General features: G+C 41.8%; 1 pseudogene; it reads right to left on the reverse strand.

Annotated features, from left to right (window-relative positions):
• Positions 1–253: 253 nt before the first annotated feature.
• LOC147692847 (uncharacterized) lies at positions 254–14,811 on the reverse strand (annotated as a pseudogene).
• Positions 14,812–15,178: the final 367 nt, after the last annotated feature.

The raw sequence follows: 15,178 nt of genomic DNA on the forward strand, positions 1-15,178 counted from the left end.
ACAGCCAGAGCACAGCGCAGCAGGTGTGGCAACAGCACCAGATGAGAGACACAGACGGGCTGAGATCACACGCAACTATTTCTGAGTAAGTAAGGAGACACAGCCAGTTACTGTAATTGAGTGATGGTGTTTTATTAGCATAGCACACCGCCACAACATGAAGGCCTCAACATGCCAGGCCAATATGCAATGGACATTCCAAAGGCAAAATGGGTTACATCATCCATTTCGCAATACCAGGTGATTGCTGACATTACTTCCTGCGCCCACGAGCAGCACTGCTGCATTTCCTGGGCACACTGTCCTCACTGGCAGTCTGTCCTGTGGGAGTGATGTGCTGTTTGCTGTGTCTCCTGGACTCAGTTATCGGGGGCATGATGCTATTGCGGCTAGTTGCCTCTTTACTATCCCCCCTATCACATGCATCAGTAGTGGCTACCTGGTTTGTTTGTAGCACTTCCAGTGCACTGGTCACAGTGACCAGCCCTTTTTCCACGTCACAGCTGCAGTGCGCAATCTCCTCCTGCATGGCCAACGAGCGCCCGCAGAGCAGAGAGGTGGCAGTGGAGAGGCTGTTCACCTCCTTAGTGTAGTTGTTCAATTTCTGCTTGTCCCTGCGCCTCGCCAAACGATCCTTATCCATTTTGCTGCACAGTAGCCTCACTGCCTCAGACATGTCCCTCATACCCTCAGCCACAGTATTGTTCATGCAGGTAATGCCCTCCTTGATTTGCAGCATGTGTCTATTCATGTGGACCATCTGCCGTTGCACTGATCTTATTGCTTTGCCTTGCAGGCGCTGCACCTTGAGCATGTTCCCCTCAAGACCGGCAAATACACTTACATCCTCGCCCTGTGCAACTGGACTGGCTGCCCTTGCACTGCGGTGTCTGACACCTGTATGGGCACGCTTGGTGGGGGACAGTGTGCCTGCACTGTTGTCATCCTCTGCCACCGTGGACTGTTGGCCTCCCATGCTGTCCTCCTCTATCATCTGCATCTGCTGGAGGCTAGCCAAGGTATGCCTCCTGGCTCTCGTGGTGGTGGGGGTGATGGTGGCAGTGGTGATGCTGGTGATGGTGGTGATGGTGGTGGTGGTTTGGTGTGCTCTGCAGGTGACAAGACCTCCTCCTCCTGTGTTCTCTCTCTGCTGGGTGCCTTTCCTGTGTCCGCTTCTGCAGCCCTGCGCGATGGTTTGCCTGTGGAGACAGAATAAACATTTGCTCACTTGTCTGGCTGCATTTGCGTTATAATAAATCTCATGACTGCCAATCAAACTGACTGTCCTCTGTGTGCTAATTGCAGATGTGTGTCACATGCCTTTGGTTTCAGTGGACTGACTGTTATGATATTTGTTACTTCTGACTACATCTCCGATAATGCATTGCTGGTTTTTAGTAAAACATGTACTGGAGTGGGAATCATACTGCCTCATTGTGTAGTGTAGTTCCTATATTCCCAATAGGCTCTGCGCATTGGAATAATATATCCTATAGATCAGACGTAGGACGGAGGTCGACTAGGTCTCTATCGAATATATTAAACTTAATAGTGAGTGCCAGCTAGCTCAGAGGTCACTAGAAACTTTCTCGAATTCACAAGAAGCAATTAATTTCTGACAACCGCATAAACATGACAACTTTGTTTCCCAAGAATAAGAAATATATCTAAGAATCGCGGAAACAATAGATAAGTATTTCACTCAATCAATCGTGCATGCTTCGTTTCTACAGAGTTGCAGAGAAATAGAGAGAGACGGCCATTTTCAATAAAAAGGGTTTATTGAACAGTCTTCTTTCTCATGCATCTAAACTGAACTGCTACAATTGTAATGCAGACTGCAAAGTATAATGCGTATAGCGAGAACAATATTATAAAATAATACTGTAAGAGAATTGTATGGTTGCCAAGCCATATAAAAATACATACATAAATAACAAGGACTAAAATACTCAACTGGTGCTTCTACAATACGCCTACCCCAAGTACCTAGCCTAAGTCTAGTACGAGGGTAGAAGTAAGTGTGGTATAGCATAGGTTTAGTTTTCTTTGCCAAGAATCTATCCAAGATTCATCTTAGGTTCTTATCAGCTCCATACCTTTAGTTTAGAAGGAAGGAGGTCTGGTATCTCTGTCTCAGGACTTAATTTCCAAACACCCTGCAAGGGGAGCTTGGAAACACTGGAGCTGGATTCTCAGCGAGAGAAAGGACAGCTTCTTGATCAGTGCGTCAGCTGGAGGGTCGGCTTCCTCTGCAATTGCTGTAGCGAGCTGCGTCAAGCAAATAGATAGTCAAACTGCTCGGAACTGCCGTGTCTTGCTAGAGCAAGTGAAGGCATATTTATACCTTGAAGGTGTCTAGTTTGACGTAAAGTCGGGCTTGATAACGTCAGGAAAGAACAACTAGGGAATAGTAGTTCTTTGCAAAGTACATGATTTCTTGGACAAATCAATATTCAAGCAAGGGGAAGGTCCCTTACTGCTTAAGCTGATTTTCCTAGAAATCGTTGTGACGTTTTGTACCGGTGGAGGTAGCCATGCCTGTATTTGGTCTGAATGGGGTATGTCTAAATAAAGGAAGGATTTCTATGCCTATATTAGGGCAATGTGAATGTACCTATATAAGGGCATGAATCAGAAACATTCACTTGGAGCCTAAAACACCACACGACACCCACTTCACTTTATTAAATACAACATTACTAAGTTCTAAACACATTAAGACATATCTAACATGATGTGTTAAAAGCCCCACCTAAAATACAAAAAATGCATTTGAATTGGTTGTACGCATTCATGCTGAATGCATTTTAAAAGCAATGTTTCATTCAAAGCATATAGTATGACATTGGAAATACTATCCAAATGAATCACTAAAAATACATTTATGAAATGGCTCTTCAATACAGAAAAAATTTGAGACCATTCCAAGGCAGAGAATATAAACTGTTTGAGTGTGGACAAGGTCAAATGTTGTCTTTTAGAAGTATTTGAAAGAATTCAAGGGCCAGATGTAGGTAGACATTTACCGACCGGTAACGGGTGATTCGGCCGTTACCGACCAGTAAATGGCTATTCTAGATGTAGGTGGCCTATTTTACCGATTCGGTAAATTTACCGAATCGGTAAATTTACCGAATTGGTAAAATACCGAATCAGTATTATTACCGATTTGGTAATTTTGAAATGTAGGGGGACTCTTCTGAGTCCCACAGGTCTTACCGAATCGGTGTTTTACCACCCAATCCAATTGGGTGGTAAAATACCGATTCCAGGTGTGCATGCAGATGTGTGCATGCACACCTATGGCATGTGACAGACGGACATGCCCTTAGGGCATGTCTGTGTGCCACCTGTCACACATGCCTTAAATCGGGGTGCTAGAGGGTGTCAAAGTGAAACCCCCTGCACCCTTGCATAGTTCGGTATTTACCGAATCGGTAAATACCGATTCGGTAATGACCATTAATTCCTATGGGCTTCAATGCCCATAGGAATCAATGGGCATTACCGAATCAGTATTTACCGATTCGGTAAATACCGATTCTTACAGAATAGGTAATTCAATTACCGATTCTTCCTACATCTCCCCCCTTCTATTTTACAGATTCATAAATACCGAATCGGTAAAATTCGGTATTTATGAATCGGTAAAATTAACTTACCTACATCTGGCCCCTAGTTCTCTAACGAAAGTTCTACTTTAAGCAGATTACTTTGTGCCAAAAGGGAAAAAAAATACAATTTTTTTAAAAAAGTCTTATCATAGAGAAAAAAAATTTAGAGTTCCAAAATTAGAAGTTTGTTTAGAAAAATGAATGTCGAATTCAGTCTCTCAGAACACTGTGTGCCAATTTCAAAATTCAGTGTCATTGTTAGGAGAAAACATCAAATCTTCTAAGCTGGTAAAGAACTCATCTACGACTGTGGGTGAATGTTGGACAACCTCGTTAAGCAGATCCATACCACATCGGTGTGAAGCATCCCCATCAGCGTCAGTCACATTAGCAGTGTTTGAAGTAAATGGTACATGTGAGCCTGTTGCACCACGTATCTCACCGTCAGCATGTTGCATCTGTGAGATCTCAACAAATGCCGTCATCAGAATTGGTAGCCGCTGGGGACAACACAGTGCATGAGACGATACTGGTCCAAGCAAAGTATCAACTTGCGTTGGTAGGACTGATGGGAATGTCAGACAGATGTATAGCATCCATTCTTCTCCATATAGCAGGCATCGCAGAACAGGTAAGGTGCAATCTTGCCAGATTGGTCTGAATGATAAAAACCACGTGGTATTCAAATCTCTTAAATGAGTAAGTGCCAGAATCTGTATCATGCACTCACAACACTTAATTTCCAGGAGGGTGTTCTCCAAGGTGATCTGGGTATCGATGGTGACTTGCAATATCAGAGCAGAAGGAGCAAAAATAGTATCCCTGCTACGAGTCCCAAAATGAGAGGCATGCCGCCAAACACTGAGTGCATGAAGTTTGGAAAAATACCTAGGACTGCTTAAATACATGTACAATACCACTGGTATCAGACATGTTTAAGGTACGGCCTAACACTTCTGGGAAATGTATAGGGCAATTTGCAGATAAAAGGGCATGTATTTCTGCAGAAGTCCTTGCAACTTGCAGATCATACGTCTCTTTGGACGAGGTCAATGGCGCAGTTTTTTGCAAAAGAATGCCTTTTATTCTGCTTAAAGTATCAATTCGTATAGAAGAGATGTTCAGTGACGGCCACAACGGCGACTCCCCGTCTGTCTCGGTTTTAGGAAACAATACTTGCATACAGCAAGTGACCCTGGCTGACACCCTTATGAGATAGGGTATTCCTGGCAACATGCCGCAGCAGCTGTGATCATTCAACATAATATAACTTACATTAGAAAGCTGACAAAAAATTGGATCAATCACTGCAGCTGGAGAACCTTGCAGGTGGCAGGTTGTTCGAGGAACCATTGCAGGCCCTGTGTAAATTAATACCCTGACATAAAAGTCTACTGCTTAGTACGTTTTCGCAGTTTGTACCACTAAGAAACACTTCTTTTCCCCCCCAACATCTGTGTGTATATGGTAAATCCCAGGAGGTCTTGATGTATTCTTTATGCAACCTTTCATATACGCCTGCTGGTATATGTATCAAGCAATAATGAAAATGCAAAATTGTAACAGGCACAGTGATTGTACCTTGTATTATCCATTCTGTCGCTGGCTTCTCAGAAACAGTTAATGGTAATCTTTCCAGTTTTTCAATGCTCAGCACTGTATAGTCTGCTCCTCTTTGTGCCAAAGTGATTTGTTTATCTGTAAGGTTAAATAAAAAAAAATGATGTGTTGTTGATTAGACGCCATGGCACATAGCCAGAACGAAGATTTTGTAACGTCCAGCCTAAAAGCATTATGGAACGCAATTGTGACTGACCATGTTGCAACATGACCATGTCCTGTTCCATTATGTTTATGGCAGAGGATACTATGCTGTCCAAAGAATATATTCTGGATGACAGAGTCGTTAACCCAATGTGAACTACAGAGAAAGATTGCTCTAAATTATTATGATCAATTTCTCGTATTCGTTCTGCAGTCTCTTCTTGCGTAATTTTACAAGCCTCATTATAAATAGCATAGATACCGGCGTATATAAAACGTTTATGACGCTGTTTGTTAGGTCCTTGTAAGAAGTTCCTTAAATCAAAGCTCTCTTTAAGCAAAGATACAGGTTGTTTTACCTCTTTTAGTGTGGATTTTTGTAGCCACTCAAGGCACAGTTTTCCTACACTGTAAGATATTACTATCCCTGGATGTTGTCTCTGGACATATCTTGGATCTGGCCTGGTGAATGTGAACCCTTGTGTCTTATTCAAGAATCTACCTTGACAGTTGTTTGTGTCTGTGGGCCAGAATAACAATTTTTCCAATCAGGATCTGTTCTGTTTCTAAGTAAAATCAACCACCCCCTCTGTAGTGTTCTTACTATTAGGTGTAGGTGCAGGTATGGACGGTTTGTTTAAATCTTTTATCTTAGCTAAGTCAAGACAAGATGTCTGTTGAGCAGTGTCATTTAAAATCATTAATTATTCTGGGATGATGCAGGCTCTAAATAAAGCTTCTAATCCCTGCACCTGCCAGTCTTTTATGCCCCAGACAGTTTTTGTCTCAATGTTGTCTTTCCCAAAGTCAAAACTTAATGTACACAGCAGAGCATAAAAGGCCGCAGAATAAATTTGCTTAGTATTAGTCAACATACTTTTCATTCCTGTCTTATTAACATTTTTAAAGTAAAATGATTTTGGAATTGAAACATTAAAACCTTAAAGCTATGGAAATGTGTAATAAAATGTTTTTGAGCTACCCTTTGGTGGCGAAGTACAATGTTCTCATTAATTACATTTTAGTACATTTCTAGTGTTTGCAGATGTATTCAAGAAATGATGACCATAGTGATTATAACAGTACATTTGTTCATATTCTGATGAACCTTCTAAGTATTCATGATTTTGTAAATTTTTGTGACATTTCTAAGTCTGCCATCCTATTATTAACAGTCTCAAAGTCCCAATCACCAGAAAAGGTACTAGATGAAAGAAAGTCACTCAAGGAAACCTTGAATTGGTATAGAGTTTTCAACAGCTCTGCAGGACCAAAGATTTCATAATCAGTTCTGTACCAAGCTATAATTCAAGGTATAGGAACAGCTGTGATATTCACTGATGACAAGTCTCTTTGTTCACGTTGAGATGAGTTGTGTGGCTTGAGGAGTAAGTTGATGTTCTTACTTGCTGTATCCTTTTTACTATATCTCCCATTTATCAGCATTCCCAAAGTTAATACAAGAGTCAACCAAAGTAGAAGAAAAAGTACACCCAACACAATGGTGAAATCAGATAAGTCTTTTCCAGTTAATCAAAATGTTCTGTAGCTTGTTCCTTGAAAAGTTCTTTTAGTTGGCTTTGTTTTAGGTTCACTGAGATCCTCGGAAAATGTATCAAAGTTATTGAAATAGCCAGAGACAGTTCTGTAAATTGTAGGAATTGCCTCGGGATTATTTGAAATCGCTGGAGCTACTTGATCACTTGCCATATTAGTATAGTCAGATGCTATATCACTGTAGACAGGCGTTTCTTAATGAACTGTTATTTGGGTCTCAAGAGGTACAAGTTCCATGGCTTTGTTGCGTAGTCCTTCTTTTCGTACCGCAGATTCTTCAAAGGTGATGAGTCTCTCAGTTTGAACCTCTTGGATAGTAGGCAGATTTGGTTGTCTGCTACATCTTTGGAGTCCACTTGGCCTACTACTTTTGATCGCATCATGATGTGGTTTTACCAGATCGATGGACACAAACCTGTTCTCCTTTCTTCCAGCAAGGGGCGGCAGTAACACTGTTCTTGATCCGTGATTTGCTAAAACAGTTACTGGTTGCCTGTATGAAGGCCCAAATTCCTTCTTGTCCGCGATCTTTTCTCTGACTAGATCCCCAATCTTTGGTATCCAGGCGGACCTTGCTGGGATGGGTGGTTTCCCTTCAGTAGTTGTTGGCTTCTGCAATATGTTGCTTTGACTTTTCCTTGTTTCATTCAAGTCCTGTTAAACAGCCAAACGTTCTTTGATATCAAAGGGTTTTTGTTCTATCACTGAAGTGTGACGATCAAGGTACTGGACAATCATTCTAGTTCTAAAAAGGATTTCATATGGAGTGATTCCCCCTAGAAAATTTCTTGGCAGACTGTTAGGACTACATAGGACACTTATTAGATGTTTGACCCACCCGTCAAATGAGCCTAATACCCTAGCTGTTATAGACTGCTTTATGTCCCGAATTTTTCTTTCTACAACCAAATTTCCCTCAGGATGGAATGGACTAGAATACCACAATGCAACGCCCAGATTGGCCATGGCTTCTTTGTAAGCCTTTGAGGTAAATGCAGGACCCTAGTTAGAATGTAGCGTGCCGACTGCGTATGTCATGATAAAGACTCGCAAATCTTTTATAACAGTTCGAGTGTCAGCCGAGCGCTGACGCCACATCCAAATGAATCTTGAGCATGAATCCACTGCGACCATGATATATTTATAGTTACCATCCCTCTGTATGGGGCCACAGTGGTCCAGGTAAACACAAGCTAATGGTTTATCTGAAATTACCAGGGGCGTCTGCGCAGGACGTTTCACTGTAGAGACTTTCATCTTTTGGCAGATTTCAATTTCCAAAACATAGTTTCTGATTTGTTTCCTCATACGCGGCCACCAGTATCTCTGTTTCAATATTAACACTGTGGCGGAAACACCTGCATGTGCAGAAGCGAACCCTTCATGAGCTGCTAAGATTAGTCCAAATCTATGTTCCATGTTTGGAATTACCCTATCCCCCACTCCAGAGATTTGAGCAAAAGGAACAATATTTGTTCAGTTATGGATGCCTGTTTGAGTGGAAAGCCTTTTGGTAATGTGTTACCACTGTCTTTGCTTGAAGCATTGACAGCTAGCATTATTTTGCCGTCTATTTTCGTTTTTGAACGAGTGATTGCCGCTACGGAAGCCGTTTGCACAGATGCCTTCACGGCTTCATCAGCCAATCACACGCCATCACATTGATGACTCAGTGTATGGATCACGTGAGTTTTTTGTAGTTCTTTTTGCAATTAAACTACTTGTTCCCAAAGGAACTTATGCTTGATTGTGCCACCTTTTGCATCTTTGAAACCGTTTTAAATCCAATTCTGCAAGTATTCATTGTAAGATTTAACGCGGTAATAGGAATCGCAAACTATGAGTGTGGGGAATTCGCGATCAGTATTTTCAAGCGCCATCTTGAATGCTTTCAGTTCAGCTGTCTGAGTTGTACAATCCCGAGAGATTGAGTTTTTGTGACCATAGGTCGGAATTTACCATACCACCAGCGATCTTTAACGATCGCACACGCAGCACTATATGCTTGTTTACCCCCAATTGCGGGATGTGCTGATCTGTCTGTATAAATTATACATTGATACTGTTCTAGAGGCAGAATATCAGTAGGCAGAGGACATTCTTGTTCGTATTGTAGAAATTCTTGTGTTTTCAAATAGGGGTCAAAAACATATTCAACGTCTGTTGCAGCAAGAGAATTAACCCATTGTGTCCATCTTGGATGTAAAGCCTTTGCATTTGGAATGCTCGCTTTATTGACTGCTTCTAAGGCAGGTACAGGAGTAACAACCATTATGCGCTTACCCTGTGCGAGGACTCTCTCTTTTGCTACTGCAGTTTGAACCGCTGTCAGAATTCTTTCTGTAGAGGTGAATTTTATTTCTGCTTGTGTATACAAATCTGATTTATAAGCTATTGGTAGTTTTTCTCCTTCATTAAAGGTTAAGTATGTGAACCCGCATCTTCCTGGAATCATTCGGATTATAAGGTTGCATACGTTTACGCGGGTTTGCAAATGTGTTGTTGCTAACACGTCAGTTTACACTGGAAGCAAAATTTCTGTGAGTCTTAGAGCCCAATAAAGTGTTTTAAAATCAGGTTTGATTAATTCGTAGAGAGGTTGAACCCTTTCTGTGTAATTTATAATGAATGTTCTTCCGAAATTTAGGAAACCTAGAATCGACTGCAAGTTTTTCAGTGTTTTTGGAGGTTAGAGCAGCGCATATTGTTCTAGAAAGTTGGCTGTCAGGCTTTTGCCTTCACTGGCTAACTCATATCCTAGAAAAAGGACGTTGAGGTGGGCAATTTGAGATTTTTTAAAGTTGAATTGATACCGTTCAGAGGCGAATCTGAGTATGATGGTGTTCACCCATTTCAAGTGCCTGTCCAAATCATAGTCTGTTAGATAGATGTAATCAACATAGGATAATGCCTTGTCATCATACGTTTGAAGTAACTCTGTTACTCTGGCTGAAAATAACCCTGGACTATTCTTGAATCGCTGGGGGAGACAACAGAATTGACGCTGTGTCCCCATAATTGAGAAAGCGGTCAAATACCTACTTTCTGGTGCAATGGTTTGACAGAAGAAACCATTAAAAATATCTAATGTGGTGTTATATTTTTTACGCACATGTTATTCATTAGTGCTGCACTGTGTGCATTTTGTACTGCAAAAGTTTTGCAACAAGAGTTTAAATGTCTGTAATCCAAAACTAGACAATATGTATTATCTGGTTTGGACACAGGAAACAAAGGATTGTTCTTTGATGAGGTACATGTTTCAATCACCCCTTGGTATTCAAGTTTATCTAATATCTCCCTGACTTGCTTTTCAGCTTCTTGCTTAACTGGATACTGCATTTGCGCAGTTGGTTGAGTTTTTAATTGGATTTTGTGGTGAGGAGAATCCTCATCCCATCCTACATGAGTTTTGTATAATGCTGGAGCCTGGGCTACTGCCCATTTTCTGCCATAGGTGTATTTTAAATGAATTGGAATATGATTGGAGAAGAATGGCATAATGATGTCTTTGCCATGTGAGCACTTCCTGACAAATTCAGGTGGCCAGTCTTGTTGAGTTAGAAGAATGCCAAAACCCTTAGAGAGCTTCTCCCAACAGAGTGCTCCTATTTTTCTAGTGATATTTCTCCATCCGGAGTGTTACTTCATATAACTTGCGTGGGACACTAACCCTGATATCAGCAGTTTCCACTTGGATTTACTCATTCAAGTCCACTGTCTCCAGATGATCCTTCAAGATCTTGTGAGCTACGGTTACTTCTGCTGCACTGTCCAAGATTGTCTGAGCCCACTCCCCGTTCTTGAGCTGTGTCCACAAGATCCTCAGCATGTCTGATTTTTAGACCTGCTACCTTCTTTTCGGTGTATTGTTTTTTTTTATTCTTTGGAAAGTCTTTGGACTTCACATGTTCTTCCTCTTGTTCTGACCGTCTGCTTCTTTCCGATTTCTGTGAAGAAGTCTGAAAGTACAAGAGGAACGTGTATCAGTATCTTGGTATCTATCAGGTTTTCTCAAATTTTCCCTATTCCTGAGGTTATACCTCCTTTCAGAGGGCACCTTTTGAGGAGACCTACCTCGGGATTGAGAACGCTTTTCTTTAGAAGTTTGTTTAGTGTTCTCCCACTTCTTTTTAGAAAGAGTAAGAGTGTTTTTAATAAAGACCTTTTCAGGGCTTTCAGTCAGTTGGGTTTAACTGGTTTCCCATCCAAGCTGTCTCTACCTAGCTCTTCATAGGATTTTTTAATTATTCTGGCTACTTCTTGTGGTTGCTCAGTTACATCAAATTCTCTTAGCTTTTGGCGGATCACCACGGATGCTGCTTCACCTTCAATATTAGCTAATATTATTGTTGAGACCTGTTTGAAATCTTTCAGTAATTTCATACCTAGATTTAAAGCAGGCTCTGCCCCGTATTCATTATGAATCTGATTCAGGGCGTCCGGTTTTACCACTATAGATGGAACACCATGTGTTTTGGTGCAGATTTCACCAAAGACTGTACCCCAAGTGTCGCAGTTCTTCAGGTGTGGTTCAATCCCCATTGGTAAACAGATTGTTAGAATCCTGTGTTTCTCATGAGGGGTAGTATCAGGAAATACTGGCTCAATTTGAGTAATTTTTGAGATATCCAGAATGGAATTTGTTCCCGTTTTGCAGGCAATTGACCAATGACTGATTGTATAAACTGGTGTAATTTTATTTGTGATCCCCTGGTAAGGGGTGTGTTGTGGAATCCTTATAGGAGGTTGGACTGTTAGAGTCCGCATGACATATTGAACCGATTGTCTTTGTATTTTGATTAGTTGTTTTAGTGAACTTATAGTTCCACACCTGACATTTCTCAAACGGCAGGATGTGGTGTATAGCTGGCTAATACCAGCCATGTTACTCTTGGTCTACCTAGTGGACCGAGCCTGGTAATGTGATTTTGATGATGTAGGGCGGCTTTAAACCAGAGCGCATGCTCTTGGTATGTTAGTGGAATTTCAATATCCTCGAAAGGAATGTTTTCTGTTGGATGTTCCTCTTCTTTATAGAAGTGAAACACATGTGTTACTGGGTTTGCTTCAGGAAGGATAATCCATGAATAGAATACCTCTTTCTGCCGATATTCATGTGCCTCTATGACAAAAATTACCTTATCACCTCTTGATGATAGGCCATTTTTTATAAGTTTTATAGTGATGGTTTTCCTTACTTTTTCCGGGATGATTGTAGCATTAGGGTCGTCTTCATTAAAGCCTGTAAAATCTAAGCCTGGTAGTGCTGCAACTGCTGCAGCTTCACCGGTTGCGTTGTTGTCGCCGTTAACCAACATTGTTTAATAAATGTTGGAGAGCAAGTTTCATGGAAACAAAGATAAGGTGCACAATATTTTGGAACACTGTATCCTTCAACGTTGAACAAACCAAAAACGAATACATAGGATTTTCGTCCTACTCACTTATGGCGGATATTTTATCCTTTTACCCACTCCAGACATCTATTGGAGTATTTATGGGAAAAAAGGGGTCTCTGAGAAAAGCACGACTGAGTTACTTTAGTGCCTAGCTTTAAATTAGTGCCTTACCAAACGTTGGGCGCCATATAGTGTAGTTCCTATATTCCCAATAGGCCAGTGCCAGCTAGCTCAGAGGTCACTAGAAATGTTCTTGAATTCACAAGAAGGGATTAGTTTCTGACAACTGCATAAACATGACAACTTTGTTTCCCAAGAATAAGAAATATATCTCTAGAGTCGCGGAAACAATAGATACGTTTTTCACTCAGTCAAGCGTGCATGCTTCGTTTCTACAGAGTTTCAGAAAAATAGAGACACAGATGTTTTCAATAAAAAGGGTTTATAGAACAGTCTTCTTTCTCATGCGAGTAAAGTGAACTGCAACAATCGTAATGCAGACTGCAAAGTATAATTCGTACAGCAAGAACAATATTATAAAATAATACTGTAAGAGCATTGTATGGTTTCTCAGCCATATAAAAATCCATACATAAATAACAATGACTAAAATACTCAACTGGTGCTTCTAAAGTACACCTCCCCCAATGTACCTAAGCTAAGTCTGGTAGGAGGGAAGAAGAAAGTGTGGTATAGCATAGGTGTAGATTTCTTTGGCAAGAATCTATCCAAGATGTCTTTTATGTTCGAATCAGCTCCATACCTTAAGTTTAGAATGAAGGAGGTCTGGTATCTTTGTCTCGGGACTCGATTTCCCAACACCCTGCAAGGAGCTGGAGCTGGATTCTCAGCGAATGAAAGGACAGCTTCTCGATCAGTGCATCAGCTGTAGGGTCAGCTTCCTTCTGCACTTGCTGTAGCAAGCTGTGTCAAGCAAATAGATGGTCAAACTGCTCCGAACCACAGTGTCTTGCTAGAGCAAGGGAAGGCATATTTATACCTTGAAGGTGTCTAGTTTGATGTGAAGTCGGGCATGATAACGTCAGGAAAGAACTCCTAGGGAATAGTAGTTCTTTGCAAAGTACATGATTTCTTTTTTTTTTTTCTTTTTTTTGTCCTCATACACCAGTAAAGATATTTTCAGTATTGAATATACAGAGAATCTTTATGGAAGCTCTTTTTTTTTAGACACCCAATATGAGTCTTACGGTACCACCATGTCAATAGTCAGCTCAGTCTTTCACTTTACCAGACCCTTGGACTGATCTTAGGGTGGTTCATTCCGCAAAAAGGCATAATCATTGGACATAGTTGGTTCATAATTCACCCACAATTTACATATTTCCCTACGGGCTAAAATAATTAAATAAAGAAATAACTTATTACTGTCTTGAGGTACTTCCTCATAATTGGCGGGAATTCAAAAAAATACTTGTTCTGTACTAACCTGTATTTCATACCCAAAAAGGCCTCATGTGCCGCATATACCCATCGCATCAGCCCCTGTTTTTGAACATAAGAGGATCCTACCTTTGACATGCACAAGGAAGTTTGTGAAAGAAGAGGAGTTACGGCCCCTGCCATAACGATGTGAATAATCCTCTCCAGACTGGGTCAAATACCGGTCGTCCAGCAGGGAAAATAACAAACTGCTTCCCGCTGCACAGCTGGTCTGTCTGCTTACAAGAGAATTTAACGTGGGCTGTTTAAACACATACTGCCTGTCTTCTCATCGTAGCTGACTCGTGATTCAAAGCCCCCACCTGTTTCTGCTCTCTGCTGGCTCGGAGGACGGAAAGCGGCCGGCGGTGGCTCCAGGCAAACATATACCGCCGCCGGCCGCTTACCGTCCTCCGAAAGCCCCCGAAAAGCCGACAATCCGATTGGTGATGAGCCGATATTCTGTTTATTTGTCCGCAACTACGGCCTCTGCGCAATATGACCCCTCCAGAAGCCGAAAAACAAAACCACGCTCCTCCTGTGTATTCGCGGCTGCTACTGCTCAAAACAGCTAGTTCTCGGCTTAGCTTCGCGCCGTCTCCACTCTCGCCATTCCTTCCGCTCCAACGGACGCCCGGACCTCCTGAGTCTCGCGACTAGCCACGCCTGCAACCCGCCATGTTCTCCCACCCAAAGTACATGATTTCTTGGACAAATCAATATTCAAGCAAGGGGAAGGGAAAATCGGCTTAAGCAGTAAGGGGAAGGTCCCTTACTGCTTAAGCCGATTTTCCTAGAAATCGTTGTGACGTTTTGTATGTGTGGAAGTAGCCATGCCTGTATTTGGTCTGCATGGACTATGTGTAAATAAGGGAACGATTTCTTTGCCTATATTAGGGCAATGTGATTGTACCTATATAAGGGCATGAATCGGGAAAATTCACTTGGAGCCTAAAACGTCACTCAACAATTGAGAATTGGGTTTAGGGAGTGGGGAGTGCAGCATGCTGTGCATGCATCTTACCTTGCATGTTGCCAGCTCTGGATGAGCTGTCCCCAATCCCACTCACACTCTATGGCTGGAGGGTTGACTCCATCAGGAGATGCAGGGCAGTTGGTGCAGGTGCTGTGTTTGTCCCTCCACCTGTCTGCTTGGCTTGCTTCATTCTCTCTGCCAACCTCTCCTTTGCACGCTTCCTGAGGTCATACCGGCGTTTTTTATGTTCTTCAATTGAGCGCTGGGTTACTCCAATGGCATTAATCCTTGCCTGCATAACCAGCCTATTTTCCTCTTCTGTGACTCAGGGAATTTTTTCCAAACGGTTTGTCATGGTCCTTTGTAACCTCCTGAACAAGGACCTCCAGCTCCCTCTCACTAAATGTGTATCCTTTTGCGCC

Source organism: Lissotriton vulgaris, chromosome 9 (assembly GCF_964263255.1).
Source record: "Lissotriton vulgaris chromosome 9, aLisVul1.2, whole genome shotgun sequence".
Taxonomy (NCBI): Eukaryota; Metazoa; Chordata; class Amphibia; order Caudata; family Salamandridae; genus Lissotriton; species Lissotriton vulgaris.